General features: G+C 40.4%; 1 pseudogene; it reads right to left on the reverse strand.

Annotated features, from left to right (window-relative positions):
• Positions 1-6379: 6379 nt before the first annotated feature.
• On the reverse strand, positions 6380-9165 carry LOC140501518 (heat shock cognate 71 kDa protein-like; annotated as a pseudogene).
• Between the last annotated feature and the right edge of the window lie 718 nt (positions 9166-9883).

The raw sequence follows: 9883 nt of genomic DNA on the forward strand, positions 1-9883 counted from the left end.
ACTGTACCACCTAGCTGCCACTTTAGCAAACAGAGATTAAGAGACATTCCCGAGGTCAAATAGCTGGTAAGTATCTGAGGCTGAATTCAACTTAAGACTTCCTCATCCTTGGTCTAGTGCTCTATCTACTGTGCAATCTAGATGCTTCAATAGTATTAGTATACCTACATTTGACAGTTAAAGACTTTCCCTATCTGACTTTAGCCAATATTTCTAGGTTCAATTCCCCTTTTAAGAATGAAATTAGTCTACCTTCTGTGGTTTATACTTGATATCCTATCCCTCATTTATGTGCCTTTGTACAAACAAATTCCCATTCACAACTGCCTCTCAGGGCTCTTAGCTTCCCTTAAAGTTCAAGTCACATTCTCCCACAGAGAGTACATAAGACTTTCTGATTCCATTCTCTTAGTGATTCACCCAATTACTTGTGTATTGTACTCAGTTATGTATTTGTATGTTGTCTCTCCCCTTAGAATATAAACTCCTCCAGAGTAAGGTCTTTTTAATGTTTACTTCTATATCTTTAGTTTAACCTAGTGTCTGACACATAGTAGGTACTCCTCATATGCTAATTAATTATTAGAGCTGAAGGCAATTTCCTCCACTTTTTAATAATCCTGAGTGTATAAAGTTATGGCATTTACCAAGACAGGAAGAGAAGTCTAGGCTCCTTGAATAGGCCGCAGGAGTGAGAATTTCTCCCTCTTCCAGAGAGGATTCTCAGAAGATATCTAAAGTTGTGACCCTGCAGATAATGAACAGGGCATCAAACCCTTATTCAAGACCCATGTCGGGGAGAAAGAATCAAAGAAACTGTACTTTGGGATAGGTGCCTAGCTATAACACAATTCTGAGATGAAGGTATCACTCAGGATTCCTGTTCATCCTGGTTCTAATAAAATGTGAACTCTGCTCAGTTTCAATCCAGGTGGAATGGTGGGACATCTTCACAGCTGTGATCAGGGACAAGATCATTGGGGAGGAGGTCCAAGAGGTTTCTACTGTGGGTAAAGACCACATTCTACATGCATCACAGGCTAAGAAGCCTTAACCAGCAGGAAACAGATTTCTATAACATTTTAGCACCTTGAAGCTCCCTTTTGCCATCCTTCACTTGCAGGGAGGCGGAGGGTGACAGATACTGTAAATTTTTCTAGTAAGGCAGAAAATGCTTTGAAGTCAGAAGTTTCACGAGTAGCATGGCTTCAGTATGCCTCCGTCTCTAATATGAGGCTCTAAGAGCAGTGGTTATAGTAACCTCTTATCCCCAAGATATTTGTTTATTTTTCTTGCTCATTGTTTTCCTATTACTATTCATACAATTATTGTCGTTATTATAATGGGAGGGGAGAATATGGGTGGATATTTGTCCTTCACTGAAGGGATTCAGACAGTGTGCTTTTTTTTTCTTTTTGATTATCTTAATAGAAAATTCTTTCTATCCTATCTTTGTTGTTGTTAACTATGATTTCTCCAGTGAAGAGAGCTCCCAGTGAGGGGCACAGATTGGTATATTCTTTGCAAATTAAAAACCTTAGAAAGTGTTCTAGGACACTGAAATTTGAAGTGACTTGCCAAGGACCTATAACATTTTCTGTAACATTTTCTTCTGTTCAAATAATGAGGAGGGCAATGAGAAACAAGTCATCTATCAGCTGCCTCCTTCCTCAGCATCTCTCATTTTTATCTCCTCACAAGACTGCCATCCTTGTTCCAATCCTTGTCTTTAAAAAAATTAATTTATTTGCTAGTTTTCAATTTTCAACAACCACTTCCATAAATCTTAAATTTTCTCCCTTCCCTCTCATGTCCCTCCTTGAGATGTCTTGCAATTTTATATGAGTTCTACACATACATTCCTATTTACCACATTTTCACATTAGTCATGTTGCATAGAAGAATTAAAGTGAATGAGAAATACCATGAGGAAAAAAAAAACCAAAACATAACACAAGAAAAAGTAGTCTGCTTCATTCCATGTTCTGATTCCATAGTTCTTTCTCTGGATGTGGACGGCATGTTACCTCAAGTCCAATCCTAGTATGCAGGTATGTATAAGCAAGCATATTATCACACAGGGTGGGCTGTTAGTACAGGTTATTTCTTTTTGCTTTTCTAAAGGAAAGACAGCTTTAAAGGGGTCAAGATTCTTACTTTAATTACAGATAAGTAGAAAGAAGTGAGTATCCAAGAAAGAGTCCAATAGACAGGGCTCTAACTGTCTAAACAGTACAATAACAACCACCTACATAAACCACCAGACTGAGAGAGCACCAACATCTGGGTAGACAGGGTGCTCTTAACAAAAGACTACCCAGAGTCTGGTGCAGGGAATCAAAAAGTCCTTTCCATGAGTGAGGCTCCAAAGCAAAATGCCAATCATCCAGAATATAGAACAAAGACTTGACCCCTGATTGGCTCAGAGACAGAAGGCAGAAACCTACATGACTCAGCACAGCTGTGAATTATCAGAGTTCAAAGGAGATAAATCCTTCAGATGTTTACAATGTATGCTGAGCCTGGGAAACCGAACTTCAAAAATAAAACAACAGAAAATTCCACTCTATGTTTCAGACTATGTGTCCTCAGCTTAGACATTCTGCAGCTTGCCTCCTGGTCATTGGTCAGTACTTCTCAGTACTGGAAATATCTTTCTTTCTCAACTCTACCACTTGGAATTCTTGGATTCCTGCAAATTTATTTTATGTATTATGCAGAACAACTTTTCTAAGACCACTATTTTCTGTGCCCTATGCTTTTCAGATTATATCATTATTTATTTTATCTGTTATCTCTGTGTAGAAATTTAAATGTTTTGAGGGTGTGGATTTTCATTTGGGGGTTGGAGAATTCCTAGAGACCTGAATATCATTAACATTTAATAAATGTTTCTTGAACTGGATTAAAAACTTCTTGAGCTCCTCCAAAGCAGTACTCTATGTCTGACTCATACTGTTTCACATTCCGATGAGACTCCAACTTAGTAACATTTTTTCCTATTGCCCCCAGGGACAACAATTCTCAGTCATGGCTCTGGTAAATATATCGTTTTCTTCTTTTTAATAGTTCTTATATGTTCCACCAACAATTTGCAAATTATATATAAAAAATTAACAATTTTTTGTTGTGAATTTTCTTTCTCTTTCCCACCCTATACCTCTTCTTAAGGCAAGAAATTTGATACTGATTATATATATTAAATCATGCCAAATTTATTTCCCTATTAACCATGTTGTAAAACACACACATAAACACAAAACCCCAAGAAAAATAAAGTTTTAGAACTATGAATTCAGAATTCATCAGTTGTCTCTCTGGAGATGGATAACATTTTTCTTCATGGGCCTTTTGGGATTGTCTTAGATGACTGTTGTGATCAGAATAGCTAAAACTTTCAGAGTTGATTGTCCTTACAATATTGCTGTTACTGTGCAAAATATTTCCCTGATTCTGTTCCCTTTACTTTGCACAAGTTCATGAAAGTCTTGCTATGTTTTTTTCTGAAAGCATCCTGTTTATTATTTCATAAAAAACAGTAATATTCCATCATAACCATATACCACAACTTGTTAGGCACTTGTCAATTGATGAGCATGCCCTCAATTTCCAATTATTTGCTAATTCAAAAAGAGCTGCTATAAATATTTTTGGGTCTCCTTTAGCAAGCTTTTGACTTGCTTTTCATGATTTTCTTACATATCTCTTATTTCTCTTCCTGGTTTTTTCTCTACTTCTCTTACTTGATTTTCAAAATCCTTTTTTACTTCTTCCATGGCCTGGGACCATTGCATATTTATTTTGGAGGTTTTGGATGCAGAAGTTTTGACTTTTATGCCTTCCCTTGAGGGTAAGGATTGTTCTTCCTCATGTGAAAGGATGGGAGAGAATACCTATTCACCAGCCTTCTACGGCCTCATTTTTTTTTCCTTTTTTGGGACATTTTCCCAATCGGTTACTTAACTTTTTGGTCCTTTGTCAAGAGTAGGGTGTATTCTGGGGACCTGTTTGTTCTCAGTTCCTCCAAGGTGGCTCAATCAAGGAAGAGGAGTTCACTCCCTGGCCTGGCTCATGGCTGAGATTCAAATCAGCTGATCAGTTCCCTTAGGGGCTTTAATCTGAGTGCTCCAACAATGGAGGCTGACTGCTGCCTGCCCTGGCCATAGCTGTCACTGCTTGGTGCTGTTGCTGGTGCTGCAGCCACGTGGGCCCAGAGCTAGAGGGGCACTTTGCTCTCTTGTCACAGAGGTGAAAAAGCCCTCTCACTGACCTCTGAAGTATTTTTGTCGCCCATGGGTTGAGGGATCTGTGAACCTCCTCTGCTGCTGGGGATTCCACCCTCGAGGGCTGTTCTGGCCCTGCTCCTCCCAGCACCACATGACCCAGGCTAGGCTATGCTACCCTACATGTCCAGTACAATAGACCTTTCCCATAAGCCTTCCAGGAGACCCTGGGCTGGAAATCCCCTGCACTCCATCATTCTGTGACTTCTGCTGCTCTAGAATTGTTGAGAGTCATTCTTTACAGGTATTTTATGGGCTGTGGGGAAAGAGCTAAAGTATGTGCATCTTTCTACTCTGCCATCTTGGCTCCTGATCTCTTCTTTGTAAGACAACCTGTACATATCCCTTGACCATTTATCAAATATGGACTGGTTTTTATATTTTATAAATTTAGCTCATATCCCTACATGTTTGGAAATTCAGCCCTTATCAGAGATACTTGCTTTAAAATTTTTCTTATTATATTCTTTTCCTTTTAATGTTGACTGCAGTTGGTTTGTGGGAAAGCTTTTTAATTTCATGGAATCAGAATTATGTTCTTTACAGTCTGTGATCCTATCTTTCTCTTGTTTGGTCATAAACTCTTCCCTTATACATAGGTCTTACAGGTACATTTTCCCATGCTCCCCTAATGTAATTTCTCTTTCACTCTTTGTGTGTACTGTGTATTGTGTACCTAATCTATTCCACTGATACACCACTCTATTTCTTAGCCAGAACCATATTGTTTTGATAATTGTTGCTTTGTAGAATAGTTGGAAATTTGGAACTTCTATACCAACCTTCTTTCATTTCCTCCCTTTCCCCTTCATTCCTTAGATATTCTTCCAGATGAATTTGCTTATCATTTTTTTTCTACCTCTATGAAATAATTCCTTGGTAGCTTGATTGTAATAGCACTGAATGAGTAAATTGACCTAGGCATATTTGTCATTTTTATTATATTAGTTCAGCCTGCCCATGCACTTTTAGTATATCTACAATTATTTTAATTTGTATCTGAAGAGAAGGTCTTTTCCCCTTTTCTTTTTTTTCCTTTTCTTTGATCTATTTTGGAATACACACCTGATAATTGCTTTTTCTGGGTCAAAGCGTAGGCATAATTTTATAGCTCTTTGGCATAGTTCCAAATTGTTATCCAGAATAGTTTGACTCGTTCACAACTCCAGCATTTTTCCAGGTGAATGCAAAAACAATTCTCAACATTCGTTCCTAAAACCTTGAATTCCAACTTCTCTCTCTTCCTCCCTCCCCACCCATCCCAACTGAGAAGGTAAGCAATTCATGCTTCCCTTGATTTTCTAGTGTAAAAGTCAAATTTTCATCAAGAATTCTTGAATGTCCTCTATTTCATGGAATGACCATTTTTCCTCAGAAGTTTTACACTCAGTTTTCTGGATAGGTGATTCTTGGTTTTAATCATAATTCCTATGACTTATGGAATATCATATACTAAGCCCTTTGATTCCTTAATGTAGAAGCTGCTAGATCTTGTGTTATCCTGATTTTATTTCCACAATACTTGAATTATTTCTTTCTAGCTGCTTGCAATATTTTCTCCTTGAACTGAGAACTCTGGAAATTGGTTACAATATTCCTAGGAGTTTTTCTTTTTGGATCTCTTTCAGGTGGTGATCAGTGGATTCTCTCAATATTTCTTTTACCCTCTTGTTCTAGAAAATTAGGGGAGTTTTACTTGATAATTTCATGAAAGATAATGTATAGGCTCTTTTTTTGATCACGGCTTCCAGGTAGTCCCATAATTTTTAAATTGTCTCTCCTGGATCTATTTTCCAGGTCAGTTGTTTTTCCAACAAGATATTTCACATTATCTTCCATTTTTTTTCCATTCTTTTAGTTTTGGTTTGTCATAAAGTTATTAGCTTCCATCTGCTCCATTTTAATTTAAAAAAAACAAAAACTTTTCTTCAGTGAGCTTTTGAACCTCCTTTTCCATTTGGCTAAATCTGCTTTGTAAAGTATTCTTCTCCTCACTGGCTTTTTGGGCTTCTTTTGCCATTTGAGTTTGTTTTTAAGGGTGTTGTTTTCTTCAACATTGTTTGGGGTCTCCTTTAGCAAGTCTTTTTTTTTTTTTTTTTATGGTGCCAATTTTAAATAATTTGTATTCTCCAGGACAAGAATTGCATTTCCACTTGTTTACAGTACTGATAAAGTGCAATGTTGTTCACTTCTCTCCCCTCTGCACACATTCAAGTATTCAGAATGCCCAGATTTATACAGTAGCTTAAATGATACTTTTAAACTTCCACTGCCTTGGCTACAAATTTTGAGTCCTTCAATTTTTGGAAAAGCTGTGTGGAATGCTCTTTCTTCTGTTGTTTAGTCCACCTCTTCAATGGTGGGTCCAGAAGAAGCACCTCCAGATGGGGCTGCTCCACCCCCTGGGAATCCACCAGGCATACCTCCTGGCACTCTGGTACAGCTTAGTAATGATGGGGTTGCAGACCTTCTCCAACTCTTTCTGCTGATGCTCAAATTCTTCCTTCTCAGCAGTCTGGTTCTTATCCAGCCAGTCGATTATTTCATTACATTTGTCAAGGATCTTCTGTTTGTCTTCATCACCAATTTTGCCTTGCAGTTTTTCATCCTCCACTGTAGCCTTCATGTTGAAAGCATAAGATTCAAGAGAAATCTTGGAAGACACCTTGTCTTTCTGCTTCTCATCCTCAGCTTTGTATTTCTCAGCTTCCTGGACCATACACTTAATGTCTTCCTTGCTCAGACATCCTTTATCATTGGTGATGGTGATCTTGTCCTCCTTGGCTGTGCTCTTATCCACAGCAGAAACATTGAGAATGCTATTTGCATCAATGTCAAATGTCACTTCAATCTGAGGAACACCTCTGGGTGCTGGGGGGATTCCTGTGAGCTCAAATTTAACAAGCAGGTTGTTATCCTTTGTCATTGCCCTCTCACCTTCATAAACCTGAATAAGCACACCAGGTTGGTTGTCCAAATACGTGGTAAATGTCTGTGTCTGCTTGGTGGGGATGGTGGTATTACGTTTGATCAGAACCGTCATAACTCCACCAGCAGTTTCAATTCCAAGAGAAAGAGGAGTGACATCCAACAGCAACAAGTCCTGCACATTCTAAGATTTATCTCCAGACAAAATGGCAGCCTGAACAACTGCACCATAAGCAACAGCCTCATCAGGATTGATACTCTTGTTGAGCTCCTTGCCATTGAAGAAGTCTTGCAAAAGCTTCTGGATTTTCGGTATTCGAGTGGAACCACCCACCAGGACAATGTCATGAATCTGTGATTTATCTAGCTTGGAATCTCTTAAGGCCTTTTCCACAGGGTCCAGTGTGCCATGGAAGAGATCAGCATTCAGCTCTTCGAAACGGGCTTGAGTGATTGATGTATAGAAGTCGATACCTTCATAGAGAGAGTCAATCTCAATAGTGGCCTGGGTACTAGAAGAGAGGGTGTGTTTTGCACGTTCACAAGCGGTGTGAAGACGGCGAACAGCCCTCTTGTTCTCACTGATGTCCTTCTTGTGCTTTTGCTTGAACTCCCCAATGAAATGGTTGACCATTTGGTTGTCAAAGTCCTCCCCACCCAAGTGGGTGTCCCCAGCTGTGGACTTGACCTCAAAGATGCCATCTTCAATGGTAAGAATGGAGACATCAAAAGTACCACCTCCAAGGTCAAAGATCAACACATTTCTCTCGGCACCAACCTTTTTGTCCAAGCCATAAGCAATAGCAGCAGCAGTTGGCTCATTGATGATTCAGAGCACATTGAGACCAGCTATTGTGCCAGCATTTTTAGTGGCCTGACGTTAGGAATCATTGAAATAGGCTGGTACTGTGACGACGGCATTTGTGACGGTCTTCCCAAGATAAGCTTCAGCAATTTCTTTCATCTTGGTCAAGACCATAGAAGACACTTCCTCTGGATAGAAACTTTTGGTCTCCCCTTTGTACTCCACTTGGACCTTAGGCCTGCTTGCATCATTCACTGTTGGGATTGGAAGCTCAATTCCGTGTGGACGGTCTCGGGCGGGTAAAAGTGGGACTTCTAAATCTTAGAGTCTTACGAGGCCCTCCATGAACAGCGGGGGTTCGAGAAGGTCAGACTGAGCTAGCTCGGCTAGCTCGGGTATTTCCGCCTCTCCCCAGGAGATACGTGATGGGTGGAGTCTCCCTGCCCTCGAGGTCGTCCTGGATTGGAGCACACCTAGTTACCTAACAGCACGGTATTGAGATGCAAACTGTGTGGCTGAAGATTAAGTAGGATTGAGGAAGCCTAAAAGCTCTCTTAGCACTTGTGGAGCCAAAGAGGACAGTAGGGCTCCGCTTCTTTTCTTTCCTCTCTCCCCTCCCCCTCTCTCCCCGCTTGTACTTCTACTTCCAATCCCTTAAGCTTAGCCTCCTTAGGAAATCTCCCCCTCTTCCTCCTAAGGAAGACCCCCGTGCATTTGTATCCCAGACCCTGAAATAAAGCTCAACCCCTGTTTGACTCTGGAACGTCCTTTCTCTCATACGTTTATCCGGTTTGGCCAACCGAAGACCTGGGACAGGTAAGAAAGACTCGGGTAGCCCAATACAGGCCTCTAGGCTTGGCAATTCACCACTGTAAAAGGCCAGTGCTTCATGTCTGACTGTACAACTGCATCATCAAATTTGTGACCAATCAGACGTTTGGCATCAAAAACTGTGTTGGTGGGGTTCATTGCAACTTGATTCTTTGCAGCATCACCGATTAAACGTTCTGTGTTGGTGAAGGCGACATAGCTGGGGGTGGTCCTGTTTCCTTGGTCATTAGCAATGATCTCCACTTTCCCATGTTGGAAGACTCCCACACAGGAGTAAGTGGTGCCAAGATCAATGCCAACTGCAGGTCCCTTCGACATGGTTGCTGGGAAATCGGGGGTGGTAGCTGACCGTTGTGGAGAAAGAAGGGCTGCTGCTGCACTGAGTAATCCTTTAGCAAGTCTTTGACAAACTTTACATGATTTTCTTGCACCACTCTGCTTTCTCTTCTCAATTCTTCCTCCACCTCTCTTACTTGATTTTCAAAATCCTTTTTGAGCTCGTCCATGGCCTGAGACAACTGCATGTTTCTTTTGGAAATTTTGGATTCAGAAGCCTGACTTTTATATCTTTCTTTGATGGTATGCATTGCTCTTCCTCATCCAAAAGGATGGAAGAAAATACTTGTTCACCAAGAAAGTAACCCTCTATAGTCTTATTTTTTTCCCTTTTGCAGGCATTGTCCCAGGCAGTTACTTGACTTTGGAGTCCTTTGTCAAGAGGAGGGTATACTTTGGTAACTGCAGCTGCTGCTGGTGATGCCCTGAAGTTTGTTCCAGTCCAGTCCCTGCTTCATGTGGCCAAAACTGGGCTGTACTTCATTCTGAGGCCAGTGTGATAGACCTTTCCTGTAGGCCTTCCCAGCTGCCTTGACCTGGAAATCTCTTTCACTCTGTAGTTTTGTGGCTTCTGCTGCTCTAGAATTTGTTTAGAGTCATTTTTACAGGTATTTTATGGACTATGGGGGGGACCTTCTACAGAACTGTCCTTTTACTCTGCCATCTTGCCTTCACCTGAATTTCTAACTCTTTACCCCCA

The sequence above is a fragment of the Notamacropus eugenii genome, chromosome 4 (genome assembly GCF_028372415.1).
Source record: "Notamacropus eugenii isolate mMacEug1 chromosome 4, mMacEug1.pri_v2, whole genome shotgun sequence".
In the NCBI taxonomy this organism is placed as follows: Eukaryota; Metazoa; Chordata; class Mammalia; order Diprotodontia; family Macropodidae; genus Notamacropus; species Notamacropus eugenii.